The 10,182-nt window shown below is 36.9% G+C and overlaps 1 pseudogene; it reads right to left on the bottom strand.

Annotated features, from left to right (window-relative positions):
• Positions 1–643: 643 nt before the first annotated feature.
• LOC114310114 (putative caffeine synthase 4 pseudogene) lies at positions 644–2,947 on the bottom strand (annotated as a pseudogene).
• Positions 2,948–10,182: the final 7,235 nt, after the last annotated feature.

A 10,182-nucleotide genomic window follows, 5' to 3' on the forward strand; every position in this document is an offset into this window, starting at 1 on the left:
ATAGACAAATACACTTAACATGCACAATCATGATTTAATTAATGAAATGCTTATATATGACTTTGATACTATTGAATAAATATTTCAATTTGAGATTTAAAAAGGGAAAAAAAATTCTTTGCAACAATAATTGGAGGAGACGTTATTTTTAGCAAACAGCCACTAATTCCATACATACATAAGGTAAAGAAATTAAAATTTCATGTTCAACTTCTCATTTCTTCCCAGCATTACGATTTGGTTATCACAGATTTAAATCAAGAAAACATTCTCTCTCCACACAAGAGCAAAAACCTTTCTATATTTGATCCTTCTCAAATCTTCTTGTGCAATACATTGGCACAACCCTCTAGCATATATATATATATATATATTTTGAACAACAAAGAGGATAAAATTTTATTAGATCAAAAAAGATACACATAGCTTGGAAAGAAGATGTATCATTGTCAAAACTAATCCTTACAAGGTTGGCACCCAAAGCAAGACTAATCATTTGCATTTCCAAAGCCCCATAGAGAGTTAGGGAGCTTCCTACAGCTCCTTCTCTAGTAGCATATATGTGATGGAGACTACAGTTTATTTCACGACACTAAAAAAATATCCAACAATCTTGGAAAGCACTAGAACGACTTTTGTGGTCTTCGGTATCTTTCCTTCCAAATCTGAAACTACAATGTGAGTGAACTTGTCATATAGTTTGTCCATGATTTCATGTCCAAACTAGTTTGAGATTATAGGCTCTGTGAAGGCCCTGATAGCCTTGGCAAGCTTTTCCCCTCTAACCCATTTATCATTCTCTTGCATCTGTAGGGTATCAAGTTCAAACCCCTCCATATGATCAATTGTGAATGATCCGTCGCCCTCCACTATATCTTTCACTTCCTCAAGTGATGGAAAATATCTAGGTACATTGAAGGTGTCTAATTTATCTTCATTTATCAATCCCTATTATCACGAAGGAAAGAGAGAAAATCAATAGATAGGAATAAATAAAGCAAATAATTTTAGAGTAGTGCTATGCCAAATATATATATATATATATATACAAATGACGGGATAAGTATTGATTTTATCATTTTAAAGGAAAGAACTCATCAAGATGACTTATACATTTAAAATGTTGGGGAAAAAAATTGAACAAAAAATTACTAATTTTGGACACATTTGAACTCTGTTTGTCATGATTCGAAATAGTTGGAAAGCTTTAAGAATCCAACTGGTATGAGCACCAAACTCATAGTACATTTTTGAGTTACGAATATTTTACCTTCAGAGAGTAAAATATGAGTCAATGTGATATCATGTTCATAATAATTTCATTTTAACTCTGATTGAAGCGTAGTTTATATATATGAAATGCTTTTTGAGAGCAAAGAAGAATACTCATTTTTGTAAAATGCTAATAACTATTTCATTTTAACTCAATTAAATAATAGTTTATATATGTCTGTTACGAATTTTGAGAGTAATGACGAATGATTGAAACCAATTTTGAGAAATGAGAAATTTTTCACAAAAAATATATAACAAGCGAAATCAGACCATTGTGGACGACACCTAAGGGAATTTTCGGTTTATAGTTTGCATGTTTTACCATTTTTAGGCCTAGAAAAATTGTGTTCTAGAGGTATGTAAGAGCTTGTGAACATCAAACGAAGACATTTAATGGTAAAGAAGTGTTAAAAATTGAAGCTACCTGTGAAACCAATTCAGCAATGGCTATAGCTAATAGTTCCCAAGTGAAGCAGCTCTCCATGCTCGAAGGATCAGAAGATTGCCTACCAGGAAGTATCAACACCATACAACCATTTGGAACCACCTCTTGGGATCTAGCATTGAGAAACATTATGAAATCTTCATTGAGATAAGTAGGCTTCTCTTACAACAGGAGGGCTTGTCTTTGATATGTAAATCTTTCCCTTGTTTAATGCCAAGCCTTCTCTGCTTGTGAGTCCTTTTGGTGCCTTTTATTTCACCAAAGAAACCATTGAAATGGTTAGTGTGCAAGCTTATTACACATCAAAAGCAAATGGGTCATATGAAATAAGTAATACAACTTATACAAGCAGTACAATGATATTATATTAACAAAAAGTGAGTAGGATCAAAGCATCATTCATTGGTTAAGAAGCACATCCTAATTAAGTTGGCACATGCACCAAGCCCATCATATGAAAATTTCAAACTTTATGAAATTTTTCGTAAACAATGGGAAAGACATGGAGAAAGACCTTTTTACACATGTTTATATTGTCCATTTTTTTGAGTCTACATATTTTGAATAATTTTATAATTTTTAAAAAACTTTTATATGTATCCATACAACAAATACAAATAAATACATATAGTACCAGTCATATAGTTAGAGTAAATATTGATTTTTCTCTAGTGGCATGGCATGGTCAATGAAAATTATTCATGTGTCCATCACAGTATGCGACCAACATCTAACTCCTCTTCTCATATTGTGATGGGAATTAACATAGGATAATTTGATAAGTACAAGGTTAATTACTAGTTACTAGTTGAAACAAATGGATGTACAAACCTGAGAAAGCCAATGCGCACTGTAACAGGAATGAACTAAATGCAAGCTGTTACGAGGAAAAAGCCGGCCATGTAACGACCCCGGTACTCCCATCACATAACAAGAAACTTCCTCGCATTTGTTACCAACAACAACCTTAGACAACAAGCCTTTGAAGAGGCTATTGAAATCATTTCCAGGAAGATCATTCAAGTAAACCTGAAGTTCCAGTGTTTGGCAATTCAATTCCCTGCATTTCTTTTCCATCATTCTCTTGATCGTAGAAATCACTGTGAACGTGTTTGAACTCGTTGCACAACCCAAGTCCGCTACATTAAGAGCTTGAAGAAGGTGGAAATCTTTGGAGAAGAGAGTTTCAACTACATTTTCTAGCACTGGCATTGTCATTGAGGCCACTTTTTGCTGCAAAAGAGAACAACTTTTGAGTTTGTTCCGGAAAAAGTTATATAATCCGAGCAAATATCACTAAAGTATTAAAGTGTATGGTGTAGATTTAAACTTGTATGATGTATGATAAATTTAAAATAAATTAGGTTAACACATTTTATTATTTAAGGATTGTTTTTTGGTGTGTAATAGTGTTGTTACTTATCAAACTAAAGATTCGCCCTTTTTTAAATTTTTTTTTTTAAATTTGTAAATGTTGGGAAAACAAAATTATTTATAAAAATACTACACTTTTCAAACCATTTAGCAAATTAGTGCATTTTTTTGAAATCCTATTTTCAAAATGCAATTTCAATATAAAATTGCAAGTTAAAGATATGATTTTATTTTGATATGACCACCCCAACCATCCACTAGCATTACATAGGGCACCAACGTGGTATGTTGAAAATACGATTTCAATACTGTAATGTCTTATTAAAATTATGTTTTTAAGATGTGATTTCACATGTGATTGTAATATGCACATTGTGACAAATTAGCCGAGTAACTGAATTGTAAAACTGTAATATAGGTCTTGGAGTTTTGTTTTTCAATTTCACTCCAGATGATCTATTTATAGTCTTTTAAGTACAGATGAGTTTTAGAATTTGCTCATAATTCTCTAATCGAGAGTTCTATCAATGTCGCATATGATCCATTGCAATATCTATTTTTTTGTTTGTTAAATTCATTAAAAATAGACAAAAAATCACAGACAAAAATATTATAAAGTGACATGAATCAGTTCATATCAGTGACTTATCGTATCATGTTTTGAGTTTCTTCGCTCAAGCGAGCAGTCCTTCGCTTGAGCGTGCTTCTGGGTTGCAGACCTGAAGCTTTGCATTGTTCGCTCGAGCGACGCTTCTTGCACTCGAGCGAGGTATTTTTGTGTCTGGTCGCTCGAGCGACCAATCCTTCGCTCGAGCGAGCCTCGAGTATATCAGTTGCAGCAGCGTGTTTCTTCTTTACTTTTTCATCTCTTTTTACTTCCAAACCCTAGATCCGACTCTCTCTCTCTCTCTACATGCATCTTCTCTCTACAAATACCCTTGGTTCTTGGGTGTGTCTACCCTAGTCTCTTTGTAAGAAAGGTGGAGCTTGGTGCGGGCTACACTTTGATCAGAAAAAGTTGTGCTTTGGAGCACTTTCAAATTTCTTCATCTTCTCCTTTAGGATCTCAACTTCGAGGTAGGGACGATCTATTCCTTCTTATGAGTATTAACATAAATATTAGTCATTTAGTATAAATGTTGAGATTGGTGGTGCATAAGAGAGGGGCTTTGTGTTTTAAGCTCCATATGTATATGAGGTCTTAAAAATGAGGTTTTGTGGGTTTGATAGGTGAGATTTGGTCTTAGGATCAGTGTTTGAGAAAAGGGGGAAAATGTCCTAATTGAATTTAAATAATTAATTTGTATAATTAATTTGGTAATTGTGGGGAATATGAAATTGATTTGAACATCATGAAATTAGATGGAATTGGGACTAGTTGGTGTAGTCGGTTTGATAAATCACTCACCTATGGAAAATGTAATAATTTATCTGTTTGGTAAATTCATCTATCTGTTTAGAAATAACTGCTTTGGACTATCGGCAGAGGATAGTCTTGATTGTTGTAGAACTGCATGATGATTAGGTAAATTGAAACTAATCAATTGAAATATGTCATTGAATATGATAGTGGGAAGAACACAATGAATTTGTGCCTTAATTGATCCTAGTATAAGATAAAGAGTTTAATACATTGTATATGTATCCTTGTTTGGGAGGAGATAGGGGATGTACTCCGTATATGATCATGTGCTTTAATACATTGTATATGTATCTTTGTTTGGGAGGAGATAGGGGATGTACTCCATATGTGATTAAATGCTTTAATACATTGTATATGTATCTTTGTTTGGGAGGAGATAGGAGATGTACTCCATATGTGATTAAACGCTTTAATACATTGTATATGTATCTTTGTTTGGGAGGAGATGGGGGATGTACTCTATAGATAATTAAGTTGGTCGGAGTGTCCAGGGTGTAAGTCCCGAAACCTTATAAATTGAAGTGCATGAATGAAGTTGATAATTAAAGGGTTAATTACATGAGTTGTATTCTCATTTGGAATTGTGGATAATGGAAGTGTTAAAAAGTCAAGTTGCAGTCTCATTTAAATTGTTTGGTTAGACAATGAACCATATTTAGGAATTGAATTGGTTAAATAAAGGGAAGTGGATTGAAACATGGATGTAATTGTTGTTGGGCTATGGGAGGGGTGTGAGTTGGTTTATACGTGTTAATCATTTGTCGAATGATAATGTTTTAGTTATTTCTCATAATGGGTTTAGCATATCTCTACTAGGCTTTGGCTCACCCTACTTGGGACACCATTTTCAGGTACTTGAGACGTGTCAAGTTCAAGATCTTCGCTTAGGAGGTTTTAGGAGTTGAAGATTCTGCTTTGTTATTTGTTTTGTTGATTACATGTAAATGCAAGCCGAGGGCTTCACTTGTAAAAGAGTTAGAACTCTTCTTTTGTGTAACCAAGTAACAACTTGGAAAGATGTAAGCCCGTTGGGCATTCTATCAGTTTTGTAATCATTTCTAAGTTGTATGAAATACTCTTGTGTAATATTAACTCTAATGTAAGCATGGAAATGTGATTTACCTATCATGTATATAGAACTAATGGATGTTGGGATTATGTATTATTTTGAGGGCGTTATAACTTGGTATCATAGCGTACTGGGTTTGAATACTTTGGGTACGTAGGAAGTGGTTAGTACCACAATGGGTTTGTCTCGCTTGTTAGAGAGTTAAGTATGATGTTATGTGCTTATGTGGTAACATTTTTATGTGACTATATGGGTATGGGATTTAGTTTCTAGGATGTGGATTGGATCCTTTTGTTTCTGGGAGTCCTGTTGGAAAGGCACTTGATCACTGCTGTTTCTAACTAGAACTTTAGCAACGCCAGGGACAGTCATTATCCAGAAATGTGATTCGTAAGTGCTTATGTGATTATGTGCTTATGTGGAGTGAATTACAGTTGTCTATCGTGTTAGCACGCGAGTGAAATAGCTTCGGCACCTTTGATAATGTGCTAATATCTTTGTTACCTTTACTAGGATGCCTAGATGAGGAAGTAGTGATTTCCCTCCTTCCACATGGGAAGAGTTACGGAAATAGTTTGTGGAGTTACGCCAAGGTACTACACCTTTGGTACAGTTTGAAGCATGGTTTGCTAACCTGTCGAGATTTTCCCCAGAGTTAGTAGAGACGGAGGAACTGCGTTGTTCAGAGTTTGAGAGTAGGCTGTGTGACGACATCCGAGAAAGGATTGATGGGTCTTGGCATAGGAGTTATAGTGTGCTTGTTAAGGCGGCAACTCATGTAGAGGCAGCGGTGCTGGCTATGGGACAAAATAGGGAGGAGGCCATTTCGGCGACTCCTGTAACTCAGAGTGTTGATAGGCTTTTTAAGAGGCAGAATGGTTTTAACCCACAACAATTTCAGAGAGCTCAGTCTAGCTCTACCTTTCCAGCGTCGAGTCTAGGTTCGGGAAAGGGTAAGCGGAGGGTTGTCGCTTGTTTCAAATGTGGTTAGCTGGGCCACAAGTCTCCAGCTTGCCCACAGAGGAAGAGGGCAGGGTTGGCAGTTCGACTAGTAGTTGCACCACCAGAATCATCTTGCCAACCAGGTTTTGGATCGATCGAATGCTCATTGGGGAAGTAGTCGTTGGGGTCCCCATCAGTTCAGACTTTGAACCAGTCACGTACTTGGGAGCCACTTACTTGTTGGGTGTGTAATCAGCCAGGTCATATCAAACATTTCTGTACCCAGCCAGGGGCTTCTTTGGGAGTTTTGCAACCTAGTCGGGTTCGGCTTTATTCGACTGGGCAGAGGCAATACCGTTATGAGAAACAAATAGGCCAGATTTCGAGGGCCTCGGGAGAGTCGAGTTCCCAAGCCGCAATTGGGGAAATTTGTAGTTGTTCTAGGTGTGGCCAGTTGGGGCATATTAGTAGTTCTTGTCCGTGGCTTGTAAGCTCGTAGGATATCTCGGGTTTGAGAATGACCAACTTTAGCGGTCCAACGAGGGATAGTAACAGTGGTAATACCGATGGGATGGTTTTGTTTTGGCTAATCTGTTTTGTAATCGGTGAATTATCGTTTTGTAATCATTGGGTTCTGTTGTGTAACCAATGTGTTTTGGGAATGTTGGAACATCAAAGTTGCTTGTTTATATATATATATATATATATATGTGTGTGTGTGTGTGCCTGTGTTTAATTATTTTCATGGAATGGTTAGATTGGAGCGTGTAGCGGCTCCAAGGTTTTATTAATGTAATAAGTTGTTGTGAAACCGGAAAATTTTTGTAATAATGCATTTGTATGCGTGTGATTTGGTTTGGAAAAGTGAGGGCTAGTGAGCCATATTTTGAAATTTAAAAGAATTATTGAGGGATGTGTATCCTGGTCAGGATTACTATGGGGCGAGAACAGTTATACTTGCCGGGTGTGCGGAATTTCATGAGTGTTACCTATTTGATCTTATGTGCATGGTAGAGATTTTGGTCTACTGTCATGAGAACTCCTCGAGAGGATATGAAGTGTGCGATTAACAATAGGTTTTGCACATTTAACACGATGATTTTAAGAAGGAATAGCGTATAGTTTCCTTTGGTATAGACTTGTACCTTCATGGTGGGTAATGTTGGCGAAGCTTCATACTTTCTGATTGGTCGTTTTATCGGAGGAAATGTTAGTCCCTTATCAAAATCGTGGTTGTTGGCATCGGTAGGTGGTGTGTTGTGAGCAGTTGGTGTTATGTTACGGGCAGTAGTATAGTGGTTATTTTCTAAGTTTCAGAATTCTTTTAACTATGTTCAAATGTGTTAGGTATGTGCCTTAATACTGTTTAAGTCAGGAGATGCTGTCGGTAGGGTTGGTCGAATGTACAACCCGTGATCAAGGTGTGACCCGTGAGTAGGGTCACAGAGGTATGGTGTTTGCGGATGAAGGTTTAGGTTAATGGTGAGGAGGGTGAGGACTTTTACTCTTCTAGAGAGTTAGGATGGTAAGTCTTGGAAGTCCTTATCGGCGACATGCGATGGTGCCGGGGCTTGGTTCCAGGTGGTTGTTCAGTAGTGACGATGGATAGTGGTTTGACACGGAGGCTTAATATTTTGATTGTACTCTCGGGACGAGTGACAAATAGAATGTGGAAAAAAGAGTTGACCTTGTAGGTCATTGAGGGATAAAGGTGCTATGTTGGCATGTGTTCGGTTCGAGCAGTTACGTAGTAACGATAGATGTTGTGGCATAGTAAGCCTTGCTAGTCAACGTGGGTGTGAGTACATTTTTAGAACGAGCAGGTGCATGCCATGTAGGCATACATGTGAGGGGTGAATGGGAAAATCAAAGTGTCTTGATGTGGAGTGTAACGTCCACGTGGGCAATTAGAAGGTTATTTTAAGCTATAGTAGTCGGTTTTGAATTTCGGTTGAGGACTTCGACCATGTAAGCGCTTACGTTATTTCGTGATTACGGGGCGTGCAATTTCCTCCCTGGTATTGTTGTGTGGTTGGCATTTCAAAATTTAGAGGGATCCTCACCACGAAAATTTTGTTTTGGGCATTGCGTCATCACCGTGAGTGTAACGGGTTTTGTGGAATAACTATGTTGATGAAAATTTGGAGGAAGACCACAAATTGGGTACTCTTCATAAACTAAAACAGTTTTGGGCCGGAACGTAAATTTGCGACCCTTATTTCGGGAAAATAATTTGAAAATCTTTTGGTTCGGGGTGGCCAGTTGTTAGTGTGGTGTTTAAATTATGGCGGTGTCAGTCTGAACACCTTATTGGGGGAAAAATCAAGTGCTTTGAAACAAATGAAATAAATAAAGCAATTTCCTTAACCTAGACGGAGTATCTCATGAGGAGTTAGATTTGACCTAGCCTGAGTTGTTGGTTGCATGTTATGTGTCTTTGGCAAGGATTAGGAGTTGTCGGGCGTTGATGTGCCAAAATGTCATTGATTATTCGCGCTTTATTTTACGTGCTCGTTTTGTGAAAGTTTGCCGAAAGCCTTGTGTACGAGTAATTCCGTGTTTCGTATGTTGGAGTGTTAAGCACTCAACACTGGGTTAGTATTGTCAGTAGTCGAGACGTGGTGAATGTTTCAGAACATTGTAGTGGTTAAAGTTGTTGTACTGTTATTATTGTTATCAAGTCTTGTGAAACAGGACACTTCCATTAATTAAAGTGTTGTGGAAACATCACAGTGTTGAGAAAGAAACTTGGGAGCGTGAATAGAGGTCCAAGACAAAGATACTTGGACTTGTCTGTTAATGTTTGACCATGTGTTGGAAATTTTGTTTTATTGATATATTCAAAAAAAAAAACATTGTATATGTATTGGACTATGGAAACGTTGTAATTGTTGAATACAATACGGGAACGTTGTAATTGTTGAATACAATACGGGAATGGGGGTTTACTTTAACATTATATATGTTGAATATGTTTTAGAGGTGCAAATGTGGTTATGAACATTGTATATGTTATAGATGCTTCGGGAACTTGATTTCAGTTGAACACTATGTATGACTTGAGAATATGGAATATTGTATGCGTTGTATCAAATGTAGAAACATTGTATATGTTCGAAATTTTGAAGCATGGTATATGTTGAATGTATTCCAGAAATGTAAGTATGTTATAAGCATTGAAAATGTTTTGGAACACATGAATTATATATGTTGAAATTAGTTAAAATTCAAAAGAATGTATGTTGATAATGCATATCGAGCTATATTTGTGAAGTTGTTCCCTTGAAAAGAGATAGAATGATCGGTAGTGGATCATGTTGGTGAATGTGGTAGTTTAATCATGTTGAAAATTGAACAAAAATGATTTTTTGAAACTCGTATGAAATTTCGGGGACGAAATTCTTTAAGGGGGGGAGGTTATAGCGATCCCGATTTTCCCCGCCAAGTATTATGTTCCTGACTCGGGTCTTGTGGTTGTTGTTGTTGTCTTATTCTTCTTTCCATCCTTTAATTCCTTGTATTTTGGGTTTTGGGATGTGTTAGGCAAGATTGGAGCAGGTTGGTTGGGTGTTGGAACATATGGTTGTTGCCCAGATTTTTGTTCATTTGCTCGAGCGAGACTTTTGTCGCTCGCGCGAGCCTTGGTTTTGTGTC

Source organism: Camellia sinensis, chromosome 1 (assembly GCF_055761805.1).
Source record: "Camellia sinensis isolate YWXY chromosome 1, ASM5576180v1, whole genome shotgun sequence".
Taxonomy (NCBI): Eukaryota; Viridiplantae; Streptophyta; class Magnoliopsida; order Ericales; family Theaceae; genus Camellia; species Camellia sinensis.